General features: G+C 41.6%; 1 long non-coding RNA gene across 1 annotated transcript; it reads left to right on the forward strand.

The window, feature by feature from the left end:
* The first annotated feature begins 315 nt into the window (after positions 1–315).
* LOC138417424 (uncharacterized) lies at positions 316–11952 on the forward strand. Its single transcript, XR_011248122.1, has 3 exons — positions 316–787; positions 3742–3853; positions 11519–11952. It is a non-coding gene; the product is annotated as an uncharacterized lncRNA (long non-coding RNA).
* Positions 11953–13402: the final 1450 nt, after the last annotated feature.

Here is a 13402-nt window from a genome sequence, read left to right on the forward strand (position 1 = left end):
TATGTTTTGCCCTCAAGCTATGTCATTCTTTCAAAGACTGCGCCTTGCCCCCTTCTCTCCTGTTTCAGACTCAAGGTCTGGTTTGGGTACTGTCTATGTGAAGCAGTTCTACTACTGTGAAATTTAGTGGTTAATTCATGAAGGATTGCTCCTTAGAGAGCTCTTCCTTGATCCAAAAAGACAATGGAGAGAGCTAGTCAACCTTGGCTCCAGACTTGTCAATCATCTGCATCCTGCAAATGAGCCACATTGGAAGCTCCCTCAGACAGGAATAAACAATCCAGTAGGTCATTCAACAGTGAGCATTTGGAACTCAGAAGAGGAGTTTCGCTTCTGCCCTCTGGGGGCAACGAATTATAATCTAGACGGTCACACAGCAAAGACGGTGCCACGCACAAGCATGGGAGTACAGAAATTCTAAGTGAAGAACTGGCCGTAATGACTGGCTAATGAATACCTGAAGCAAATGTGGATTTTGAAACTAGCCTGGGGTGAGAATATCTTGTTTCAAAGGCCTGAAATCAGAGGCATTTAGGAGATGGGCCTGGGCTTGTGCTTCCATGCCCAGGAAAATACCTTACAGGCCAGCCAGCAACATGTCTTCTCCCAAGTGAGCAGAGCATTCTGCTGGTGGTGGGAGGCAGGGATGCCCTAGATGCCTGGACCCGGGTCCCCATCTGCAGGAGGTGCCAGCAGGCTGGTCCCTGGGAAACAGAGGAATGCAAAACTTTCATCTGAAGTTCACAGCCTGGGTTGGGCTGCTGAGGCTGCTGACACGCATTCCCAGGTGAGTTGAAAGAAAAACAGAACACAAACGGCCAACAAATGGATTTAAAAACAGAAGCTACGTTCTGGAAACATTCATTTCAACCCCTCTCTATTGTTTGCTTCATTTCCTTCCTATTTAAGTCAATTGGACTGAGGCTCTTGGCCGCCTGCTGCTTTTGTCTGCCTTGCTTACCTGGCGAACACCTTCCAGCTTTGAGACCCTGCTTCATGTAGCATTGATTCACTGCCCACCTGCTTATACCCCATATGCCTACCACGGCACCCACACTTTTATGGATATTTCTGTCTGTCAGCCAGACTGCAGACTCCTTAGGAGAAGGAAGAAGTCTTATTCAGTTTGCTTCCAGAACTGACAGAGTCCCTAGTACAATTGGAAGGTACCTTAGAGACAGAGGCCCCTATATCAATAAAAATGCTGAAACATAAGTAGGAGTTAGGAGGAAAGGAAACAAGAACAATAAAAGATGCAGTGGAAACGGGAAGAGAGGAGACAGCAAAATGGGAAAAGTTTGAGATTATAATTATGAGAAACTGATATACAGTCATTTGGGTTTATGGCAATTACATTGGGTGGGAAAGAGAAAAGTGTGCATAACTGTATAAACATTTTTAATAACTGGGCTTCCCTGGTGGCTCAGATGGTAAAGAATGTGCATGCGATACAAGGGTCCCTGGTTCTATCCTTGGGTCTAGAAGACTCCCTGGAGAAGGGAATAGCTATCCACTCAAGTGTTCTTGACTGGAGAGTTCCATGGACAAAGGAGCCTGGCAGGCTATAGTCCACGGGGTTGCAAAGAGTCAGACACAACTGAGCACACAGAGTCACAGTTTTGAACAATAAGCCATAGAAATGGATCAATGTTCATGTCATTTTGTCATTGATGACCTCATTTTGCAGCTGTTTTTTGTTTGCTTGTTTGTCTTGGGTTTTATTGTTTGTTGTTTGCTTGCCTGACTCCTGTCCTAACTAACAGCAAGCAACTCCAAGGTAAAATGAGTGCTTGGTTCTTTGTGGCAAATTCAGCCACTAACACTGCATGTATTGGGTCCCTACTAAAGTTTGTTGAACTCAGGAATGAATGAAAACTTTAACACTCCCAAGTTAGTCTTTACAACAACTACAGAAAGCACAGAAGAAATAACCTGAGGAACTTTTTATTTGAAATGACTTTTTTCCTTGTTAAATCAAATTACTTTTTTTTTTCCCGTGTGCTGCACTGTGCATAGTTGCTTAGACTCTTTGTGAGCCCATGGGCTGTAGCCCTCCAGGCTCCTCTGTCCATGGGGATTCTGCAGGCAAGAATACTGGAATGGGTAGACTCCTCCAGGGGATCTTCCCAACCCAGGGATCGAACCCAGGTCTCCCACATTGTAGGCAGATTCTTTACCATCTGAGCTACCAGGGAAGCCCAAGAACACTGGAATGGGTAGACTATCCCTTGTCTAGGGGATCTTCCTGACCCAGTAATTGAACGGGGGCCTCCTGCATTGCAGGAGGATTCTTTACTAGCTGAGTTACCAGTGAAGCCCTTTTCTCCATAAACACCCTCTAACTTGATAATAATATGTACATCTTTGACTTTTATCTCAGATTTCAAAAGTAACCAATTAAGTGCAAAATCATATGCTTTGTGCTTGAATCAGATTAACTAAAAATATCTTTTTGGTACTGAATTCTTTGCAAATCAGGAAAAAAAAAAACACCTTTTTTTCCTTTTAGCCAGAAGCATTGTAAAGTCAGAATTGGGGGGGGAAAAATGTAAGCCATTCTTGGCAGTGTCATTAATACAGCTCGGGGTCTTAATAATGTGAACAAAATTATCTATATACTTGTTCACATGCTATTAAAGTCATGGAGAGTAATGAAGTGAATGCATCTCTTTGTTTCCTTCAGCTCCCATTTTAATGGTATCATTTATGCTATTAATATTCTCTATTTTCTCCTGTATTTCTTAAAGTTCTGTATAAATAGTCATTCTTCCCAAAACAGCACTAGAATCATCAAAGCTCTCATTATCCTCATTTTGCAAACAGGGAAACAGAAGGATAAAGAGGCTAGTTCTTCGCCATGTGGAAAGTTCATTGAGGGGTCCAGAAAACAGGCTAGAAGGACAGTTGATAGAAAAGTGCTTCCTCTGGCTGAGGTCACTTCAAAATCAGTTTTTCTGGCTTTCTGTGTCTCAAAACTGAGCAAGAAACAGTTCATTCTTCAAAGAGAAAAAAGTATCTTGGCCCCTATTCTCGGTATGGTCTTAAATTATTTCCATTCATTTCTAAAACAAGGGATGGATCACAAAGATGCCGGCAAGACTAAACAAAGATGAAATGAGAAAACTCTAAGAAGACTTGTATATAGTAATCCTCTCTGCTGATTTTGATTTTATTGATTCATCCTTTAATTTATTCAGTAAACATTTGTTAGGTATCTTCAGCATGTCCAACATGGTTCTAGGCACTGCCCATGATAGATGAACAGATGATACAGTGCCTGTTCTCAGGCTCCTCAGAGTCCATCAGGACAGCCAGACATGGGAACAAACATGGTGCGGATTACAGCGCTTTAATCCAGGGAAACACTGAGTGCCAGGAAAGACCAGGAGCAGGCACAAACATGAAACTAAGTTTCGGGGATGGTGTCAGAAAAGGAAAGGAGGCAGAGAAGGCAGAGCAATAATAATATGAGGAGGAATTGTCCAGTGTGTGGGGATCCTAGGGGGAGGGAGGAGGCACCCAGCTGCAATAGGAGCCATTTTGTCACCACCAAGGGAAACACGCAGAGGTGAGCCAAGGTCAGGGGTGGCTAAGCAGAAAGATGGAAGATGCTAGGTGTTCCATGGCTTCACCGAACTGCTGACTCAACCCATTCCAAAACCACCCGACCGTGGGGCTTGTTTATAAGTGAGGTAATTCATTTACATAGTGTCTAAATTAAAATTTTTCTGTTTCTTGCAGCTAAAAGCATCCTGTGATACATGGAAGAGGAGGTTTGGGGGAAAGTTAGTTTGTCTTTGCATATATTGAATTTGAGATGACTGGAGACCACCTGGAAGTTTCCCCGGGATAGGTGAGTCTGGGCCCACCTTTGTTAAAACACGTGTAATTATTCTCCACTACTCTGGCATACCCCATGGACAGTGAGTTGCTCTTGAAGTGGTTCCATGGTCTCTGCAGGGACCCAGGTTCTTTCTTCCTGCTCCACCATCTCGAGGTTGTTTGCTTTATCTGCAGGTGTGTCCTCCCCCATTTGCAGGATGGCTACAGCAGCATCAGGCGTCCCATCAGGCAATAACGTCCAAAGCCAAATTCCAGCACATTTTTCCTTGTGTTTCCTCTTGAGGGCAAAGAAAGTTTCGAAGGCCACACTCAAGAGGTGCTTAACATCTGAACAACCCTATTCAGGAATCTACATCCAGAGACAACCACAGCAAATGTTTCAAACAAGGCTAGCTAAATCTCAATTAGAGGATTTATTTATTAGCCTAAGAGATTAATTCATTTTTCACTTGCGAAACAAATGGTATTCAAGGTCCTTGACCGACCAGCATTTTTGCCTCTGTAAAACAAAGTATGAGAATGTGGCCAGTTCAGAAGTCCAACTCATTTATCATATCCTGGATCTTAAACTCCAGGTGGCCCTGGACCCACATCTAAATGGGGTCTGCACTCCATTTTCGTGGCTTGCTGGTTTTGCCATTACAATATTGTTGCCTTCGTAGATATCATTTTATTCATGACAAAGGGCAACCACGTAAAAAGACAAGAGCTAGGGGATCTCTTACAGCCTCAAAATCAGAGAAACTGTCTCTTTCTGTTAGCCATCCTAACACGTGTGAAGTGGTATCTCATGGTGTTTCTGGTTTGCATTTCCTTGATTAGTAGTAGGTTTAAACATCTTTTCATGTATCCATTGGCCATTTGTGTGTCTTCTTTGGTGAAATGTCTGTATGGGGCCTTTGCCCATCATTTAATTGGGTTATTTGTTTCCTTGTGTTTTTTTGTTTTTTTGTTTTTTTGCTGTTGAATTGATGAGTTCCTTATATATTTTGAATAGTAGCCTTTTATCAGATATATGATTTGCAATTTTTTCTCCCAGTCTGTAGGCTGCCTTTTAGTTTTGTTGATTGTTTCCTTTGCTGTGCATAAGCTTTTTGGTTTGATATAGTCCCACTTGTTTGTTTTTGTTTTCGTTTCCTGTGCTTTTGACGTCAACTAAAAGCTCATCGCTGAGGTCCATATCAAGGGTTTTTCCCCCGGTTTTCTTCCCCCGGTTTTCTTCTAGGAGATTTGAGGTTTCAGGTCTTATGTTTACATCTTTAACCCACTTGGGGTTGATTTTTGTGTTTGCTATAAGACAAGGGTCCAGTTTCATTCTTTTGCATGTGGATGTTCAGTTTTCCCAGCACCATTTATTGAAGAGACTATCATTTTCCCATTGTGTACCCTTAGTGGCTTTGGTGAAGATTACTTGACTGTATGTGATTGTTTAAAAGAGATAACTTTAAATTGGTTCTAATTACAGGTGTACTTATTTATCATATTTGAGCTTTTTCTAAGACTGTGTTGTCTCTTATTCATTTATTATTTTTGGCTGTGCTGGGTCTTTGCTGCTGCGTGCTTTCATCTAGCTGTGGCAAGTGGGGGCTACTCTCTTGTTGGGGCTTCCAGGCTCTCGAGCACAGGCTCAAAAGTTGTGGCACACGCCTCAGTTGCTCCACAGCATGTGGGATCTTCCCCAGACCACAGAGTGAACCCATGTCTCCTGGCAGGTGGATTCTTTACCACTGAGCCACCAGGGAAGCCTAAGACTGTGTTGTCTTATATAAATATATTTAAGCTTTAAAAGTAAGTTTATTATTTTGAAATTGCTGTAATTACTACGAGTGATAAGTAATGTGAGACAACACAGTTTTTTGAAATCTGATGTTTCAGGTTGCGGAAACTGACTTTCCTCTTGCAGGTGGTCCATTTGAGGGGAAGTTCCTCTCGTGCTGTGGACAACCAAATCATGCCTTATGTGGATAGGTTCTAACAGTTGCCTGGGCTGTAATTTTCCACTTAACTGAATGTAGGAGACCCACAAACCAGCTTCACACAACAAAATCATGAACACTTCCCGTAGCAGGTCCTGTGCCCTTTGTGGAGACACTCTCTTCCTCTAATCACCTCAAATTTCCCAACTCTCACATCGCCTGATGCGGAATTACAAAAGCAAGTGTGTCAACCTCACATTGGAAAAAGTTTTAGCGTGATGAGATCTATTTTCTTTGGAATGGAGGAACGGTGAGCGCAAAAGTAAAGGCTGTTTAGACTAGGTTAACACACGTCCTTGGCTGGGAAAAAAACCCTCTAACTTCCTATGATTGATATAGCACATTTGTTCAGCTAGTCGATATGGTTCCTGCAGGGTAAGAAATCTTAAAGTTTCCAGTGTACTCAGCGAGTGAAATAGCAGATTTTTTTTTTCAACTAAAGTACAACCGCATGTTATATAATCAGGAGAATGGAAATCCCAATTCTACAAAAACAGTTATTTTGAGGAAATGGGTCTTGTCAAAAAAATTGGAATCTCCTTGGTGGCTGTTTGGTTAGACACTCCTAGGTCCTTGCCTACGAACAAAGTAAACCCTGCTCTTTTATTAAGCACCCATAAAAAGGAGGTCAAAGGGTCAACTCGGTCATGGGCAGATTGCCAGGTTTTTTCTGATGAGCTGGAAATAGGTGCAGCTCAAATATAGGCTGACCTCTTCCTTTTGTACCTCTTTCTCCACCATCTCGCAGCCTACTTAAAATATATGTACTAGTCTTACCTGAATTGTAAATGCAGGAGTAACCTCATTTGAAAATGATGCTTTCAATTTTGATGAAATTATACACTAAGCTTTTATTTCTGAGTTTAAAATATTATTCCACTCTGCTCTAAACTGTCTGAAAATTTTGCTTTGTTGTCATCCCCTGTAGTATTTTGCAGAAGGTCTACAGGAGTCAAAGTTGTTCATTATAAATGTGCATGCTTTTATGAGGACTGTTTATTTTCTTTCACTTTAAGAGAATCCGGGAAGCTGTCTCTCTCTTTTCCAGTTGGGCTGCAACTGAATATCTGGATTGGAAAATTCCTGTCTGAGTACACCGGGTGTATCATGCACTGTCGTGCCAGTTTGTTTAACATCTTTTTGAAAGTAGAAACCTAGCATGGGAAGTTATCCGGGCTTAAAGTGACTGGGATGATATTCCCACCAGCTTATTAAGATATCCTTGTTGGTATTGGCATGGGGTTGGGGTGAGGTGGTGGTTTGTTATTTTGTTAGGAGTCCCTAATAGCTCAGCTGGTAAAGAATCCACCTGCAATGCAGGAGACTCTGGTTCAATTCTTGGGTCAGGAAGATCTGCTAGAGAAGGGATAGGCTATCCAATCCAGTATTCTTGGGTTTCCCTGGTGGCTCAGCTGGTAAAGAATCTGCCTGCAGTGCGGGAAACCTGGCTTTGATCCTTGGGTTGGGAAGATCCCCTGGAGAAGGGAAAGGCAACCCACTCCAGTAGTCTGGCTTGGAGAATTCCATGGACTGTATAGTTCATGGGGTCACAAAGAGTCGGACATGACTGAGTCACTTTCACTTTACCAGGAGCATGAAAGGGAACTAGAAAACTAACATTTGATTGCATGAGTCTGTAAGTTGCTTACTACTAGAATTGTTTTTATGTCAAATCATCTGTCTAGCAAAGAGTTTCCTTAATAGGGCTTTTTCGTTGTTGTTGTTGTTGTTTTAATAGCTAGCCTAGAATTCTGTTCTATTCTATTAGGATCCATAGGGGAAAAGGGAAAATTTCATTCTAAAGAAATTGCAAGAATACTGGTTTTTACTAGGAAGTAGAAATGCAGCCTAGCAGAGTTGTCCCTAATAATGCTTAAGTAAAGAGGATGCAGAGTTAGGGTGGGATGAGGGTGAGACAGAAATTCACAGTATGATAAACTCGTGTGACACACAAGTTTACAGTATGATTCTAAATAACACTGCCTTCAATAGAAGGTATTCCCAAGGCTTGGCTTCAAGGCAACTTTAAGACACTGAAACTAAAATCACTTTTTTGAATGAGATCAGTTGCCTGTGGAGGTGAATACCTCCAAGAGTTTTTCTGCTGTCAGGTATCCAGGAATCTCTCCAACACCAAATAACAAGTAACATAGCCTTGATGTAGCTTCAAGAGAGCATGGCTGGAATCGGATTCTAACCGTAGAAGCTGAAACCCAGTTAATTAAACTATCCCAGGTCTTAACAAAGACTGTGCCAAGAAAAGAGGAAGGATGGGCATGGAGCCTAGACCAGTTATTGGCGGCATGAGTTCTGCACAGCCCAAGAAAGTCATGCTTTAGCTGGTTAAACTGAGCTTTCCAGCCTGCTGGAAAGGTTACTTTTAGAGAGGAAATGGACCAGATGCCTAACTCTACTGAGTCCTAATTTCCCCATCAGTAAAAACAGTAGGAGGTGAGTTTAGAGAGGTAATGAGACATACTTTGTTAAGGACCTGTGGGCCACTGTTAAGAGTTGAGTTTTACCCTGAGGGAATGAGGAAGCCATTGAAGGGTTTTGATCAGAGGAATGATTGGGATTATCAGGAAATAACATTGTAGAAGGATTAGAAGGATCAAATGAGTTTATCCATGGAAAGCATTTAGCACCACCCTAGACTATTAATAGTGCTCAAAAAGTGGTAATCATGATTGCAATTACCATAATTAAGTGATGCTATCAAAGTGGCTCCTCTTCACCCAGGCCAAATCATGAAGAAATAGAAAATCTGAATAGATCTATTACTAGTAAGAAGATTGAATCAGAAACCAAAAACTTCCTAACAATGAAAAGCCTTGGGCCAGATTCACTGGTGAATTTTACCAAACATGTAAAGAGTTAACACCAATCCTTCTCAGAATCTTCCCAAAAACTGAAGACAGAGGAACACTTCCTAGCTCATTCTATAATGTGAGATAATTCTCTCCCTGATGTTCAATTCACTGATTCAATGGACATGAATTTGAGCAAACTCTGGGAGATAGTGAGAGGATAAAGGGACCTGGCATACTACAGTCCATGGGTTTGCAGAGTCAGACATGACTTAGTGACTGAACAACAATAACCAATTCAAAGATGCTACAAGAAAAGAAAACTAGAGACCAATACCCCTGATGATTACTGATGCAAAAATCCTCAACAAAATACTAGCAAACAGAATTCCACAACATATTAATAGGATTATACCATTACCAAGTGAAATTATACCATTTATTCCTAGAATGCAAGGATGGTTCAAAATACAAAAAAAGAAAGAAAAGAAATCAATCAGTATAACAACATATTAACAGAATGAAGGGGGAAATATGATCATATCAATTAATGCAGAAAAAGTGTTGAGAGAATTTAATACCCTTTCATGATAAAAATATTCAACAAACTAGGAATAGAAGGAAATTACTTCATATAATAAAGGCCATGTAGGAAAAACCCACATTGTACTCAATGGTAGCATCATACTCAGTGGTGGAAGGCTGGAAGTTTATACTGTAAGATCCAGAAAAAACAAGAATATTCACTTTTGCCACTTCTATTGAAAACCGTATTATTGAATAGTATTGAATTGTGGTGTTGGCGAAGACTCTTGAGAGTCCCTTGGACTGCAAGGAGATCCAACCAGTCCATTCTAAAGGAGATCAGTTCTGGTTGTTCACTGGAAGGACTGATGCTAAAGCTGAAACTCCAATACTTTGGCCACCTGATGCGAAGGGCTGATTCGTTTGAAAAGACCCTGATGCTGGGAAAGATTGAAGGCAAGAGAAGGGGACGACAGAGGATGAGATGGTTAGATGGCATCACTGACTCGATGGACATGGGTTTGGGTGGACTCCGGGAGTTGGTGATGGACAGGGAGGCCTGGCATGCTGCATTTCATGGGGTCGCAAAGAGTCGGGCACGACTGAGTGACTGTACTGAACTGAACTGATTGAAAGTTCCAGTCAGATCAATTAGACAGAAAAAGAAATAAAATACATCCAAATTGGAAAGGAAGAAGTAAAATTATCTCTGTTCACAGATTATAATGATCTCATATGTATAAATCATAAGATTCCACAGGTATACACACAACTATTTAAACTAATAAACTCAGCTAAATCACAAGATAAAAAACCTATGTACAAAATTCACCAATTGCATTTCTATACACCAACAATGAACAATGAGAAAAGGAAATTCAGAAAACAATTCAAAAAGAATAGACTTGCATACTGAAAACTACACAACATTGCTGAAAGAAATTAAAGAAGGCACAAATAAACGGAAAGACAAACTACACTCACAGATGAGAAGATCTAATATTTTTAAAACATAAATACTATCCAAAGTGATCAACACATTCAATGCAATCCCTATCAAAATCCCAATAATTTTTTTTGATAGAAAAATCTATCCTAAAATTCATATGGTAGTTGCTAGGGAGTAGGAAGGCAGGAGAAGGCAATGGCAAGCCACTCCAGTATTCTTGCCTAGAAAATCTCATGGACGGAGGAGCCTGGTAGGCTGCAGTCCATGGGGTCGCTGCTAGTCGGACGCGACTGAGCGACTTCACTTTCACTTTTCACTTTCATGCATTGGAGATGGAAATGGCAACCCACTCCAGTGTTCTTGCCTGGAGAATCCCAGGGACAGCAGAGCCTGGTGGGCTGCCGTCTATGGGGTCGCACAGAGTCGGACAGGACTAAAGCGACTTAGCAGCAGCAGCAGCAGCAGGGAGTAGGAAGAGGGGCTGATGGGGCCAATGGGGAGTCAGTGTTTTATGGATACAGAATTTGAGCTGGAAAAGATGAAAAAGGTTCTGGAGAAGGATGGTAGTGATGGTTGCAGAACAACGTGGAAGCAGTGACAGCCTGAGCCTGCGAGACTTCAACCAGACCACCACATGGGTCCTGGGCATGTCTGTGCTACCACTTCTCTGTCTAGTAGCAAAGCCAGCCTGTTACAAGAAGCAGTGCAGTTAGCAGCTTCAGTATGGGCTCTGTCTCCCTTCCCTTTTGCAAAACCAACTTTTAATTAAAATACCCAGGGATGATTTCCTGAACCACATTTACTTTCTCTTCCTGTGTCAGGATGGCTACTTTGTTGAAGTAAGAACTAGATGAAAACCTACTACTGCTATAGAAAGGCTTTCTGACACTACTGAACTATTCTGAAGCCCTTAGTTGGGAATACCCCTGTGGTCCAGTGGTTTTAATAAAACCCCAAACTTCCAATGCATGGGGCTTGGGTTGAATTCCTGGTGTGGGAACTAAGATCCCATATGCCTCACAACATGGCAAACAAACAACAAAAAAATAGAATCCCTTAGTTGCTTCAAGTGAGAGCTGTGTTTCTTACACTGCCAGCTTTGTTAAGGGAGAGGGAAAGACAAGAGACACAGCACCATTCATCTAGGAAGGGGGCAGAGTTGAGTCTGATGCACAGTGATAAAAGAACAAAGTAGAAACCCTTCTCCTCCATATATTCCATCCCCCCCCGTCTTCCCAAGGCTAAAATGAGAGTCTCTTCCATATGCTCCTATGGCAGCCGGTGTTGACCCATTAGCCTTCTCATGCTGCACTGATACTGCCTGTTTACCTGCCTGTTTACCCAACTGTATCTCCTCCCACTAGAAAGGAAGCAGCTTCACAGACTGTATCTTAACCCCTCTTTGTTTCTACCACTAGGGCTGTCCTGGCACAGAGTAAAAATGCAGTACTTCTTGGCAGAAAAAGTCAACATCCTACTCTTCCATTGACTCTACAATCCAACCCATTATAAGACTTTTCTACTTCAAGACCACTAAGAAAGAAAAAAAAATTATAATCAGAAGATAGCGGCAATTATAAGACACATTCCAAGTTTGGGATTGTTGTCACCATCCTGGATGAGGGAAGAGACCACCACGAAAGGTTGAAGACTAAACTGGTACCACTTCATAAATACAGATGTGCACACATCTATTTACACAAACGAAAACCTTTCCTTTTTAATTAGTTCACTTGGCCTCCCTATCTTGAGCTGTCCTGCTCAGACCAGATGTTGTTTCAAATTTAAATGACTCACCCTCCTGTCTAAACCCCAGGAAACTAAAGACAAATAAAGAGACTCATTTCTCAGCTATGATTATGTTCTAAAGTTGAGTTCTTTTCTTTTTTTTTTTTTAAGAGTATTATTTGTTGCCTCTACCAAGACAGCTTAAGTGATGAGGATCAGTGCATCCAAAAAGGAAATATTTTTGCCTCCAGGCAAGACTGTAATAAAAGAAGCTCATTCATCATCTGCTGAGGAGAAACATGTCACAACAAAATTACTAGGTAATGAAAAATCTGGGCAATCCTGCGGCACTTCTAATCGTAAGATCTCAAAGCAATCCTACACTATTGTTCACAAAGCCTTGTCATCAGCTGGACGCAGAGTAGGAAGCATCTCTTTCCATAGTGTTGTACACTATGAAACTAAGAGAAAACAATGTTAAGCAAATTAATAAAATAACTATTATTATAGAGACAGACACATTTATATATAATTATATGTACATACATGCACACATAAAATTTTAATTAACTGCAAATCAAGTGAGATCACATAAGAATACTTACTTGTAAATCCTCAAACACTACACAAATAATAATAATAATAATAATAAGCAGTGGAAGCATGTTATAATTCAGAGGATAGACTTTGGAATCAAACAGAACTGGGCTTTAATCCTGGGTCACTTCCTCCCTCTGTGAACTAGGGCAAGCGTCTTACTCTCTCTGAGCATCAATGTTCCCTGTAAAATGGAAATCATAAGAACAGTCCCCTCACTGTAACCAGGTAACGATAGAATATTCTGTGTAAAGCACTTAGAAGAATGGCTGGCATAAGCAAGTACTCTGTAAATGTTAGCTCCTCAAATCTGAACCAAAGAGAAGCCATTTACCATGCCCATGGAATCCCCTTCTTCTTGTACATCCTGACAACTGAATTTTGCAGTGTTCCATTTCATCACTCCCAGTTTGATCTTGCCTTCCTCCCTATTCAGTTTGGAACCCAGAGTCCACTGTGGGATCCTTTCTTCTCCACCCCTCCCACCCCACCTTCCTATTGTAACTTCTGTGACCATCCTCAGGCCCAGATAATTCCAATGGCCTCTCAGCTCCAGTCTTCCCAACTTTAATTCCTCCTACATGGGTCCATCTATTTATCTTCCCAGAATGAAATCCCAGGCATGACATTCCCCTGCTCAAAATTCTCAAAGCTTCCCTACTGCCTTCTCATGATAGCATTCAAACCACTCTGGGCCTCATTTTTCCTTTCCAGATGTCTCTCCAACTTGGCCAGCCTGATGCACCTGCCTATTCCTGTCTGCACCCCCCCACATTCAAGCTTCTGTTCACACAATTTCCTTTTCTGGCAAAGCCCTTCCCTTCATCTCTGCCCTTAAAAATCCTAATCCTCCTTCTAGTTCAGTTCAGTTCGGTTCAGTCGCTCAGTAGTGTCCGACTCTTTGTGAACCCATGAATTGCAGCACGCCAGGCCTCCCTGTCCATCACCATCTCCCGGAGTTCACTCAGACTCACGTC

Source organism: Ovis canadensis, chromosome 13, assembly GCF_042477335.2.
Source record: "Ovis canadensis isolate MfBH-ARS-UI-01 breed Bighorn chromosome 13, ARS-UI_OviCan_v2, whole genome shotgun sequence".
NCBI classification, from domain to species: Eukaryota; Metazoa; Chordata; class Mammalia; order Artiodactyla; family Bovidae; genus Ovis; species Ovis canadensis.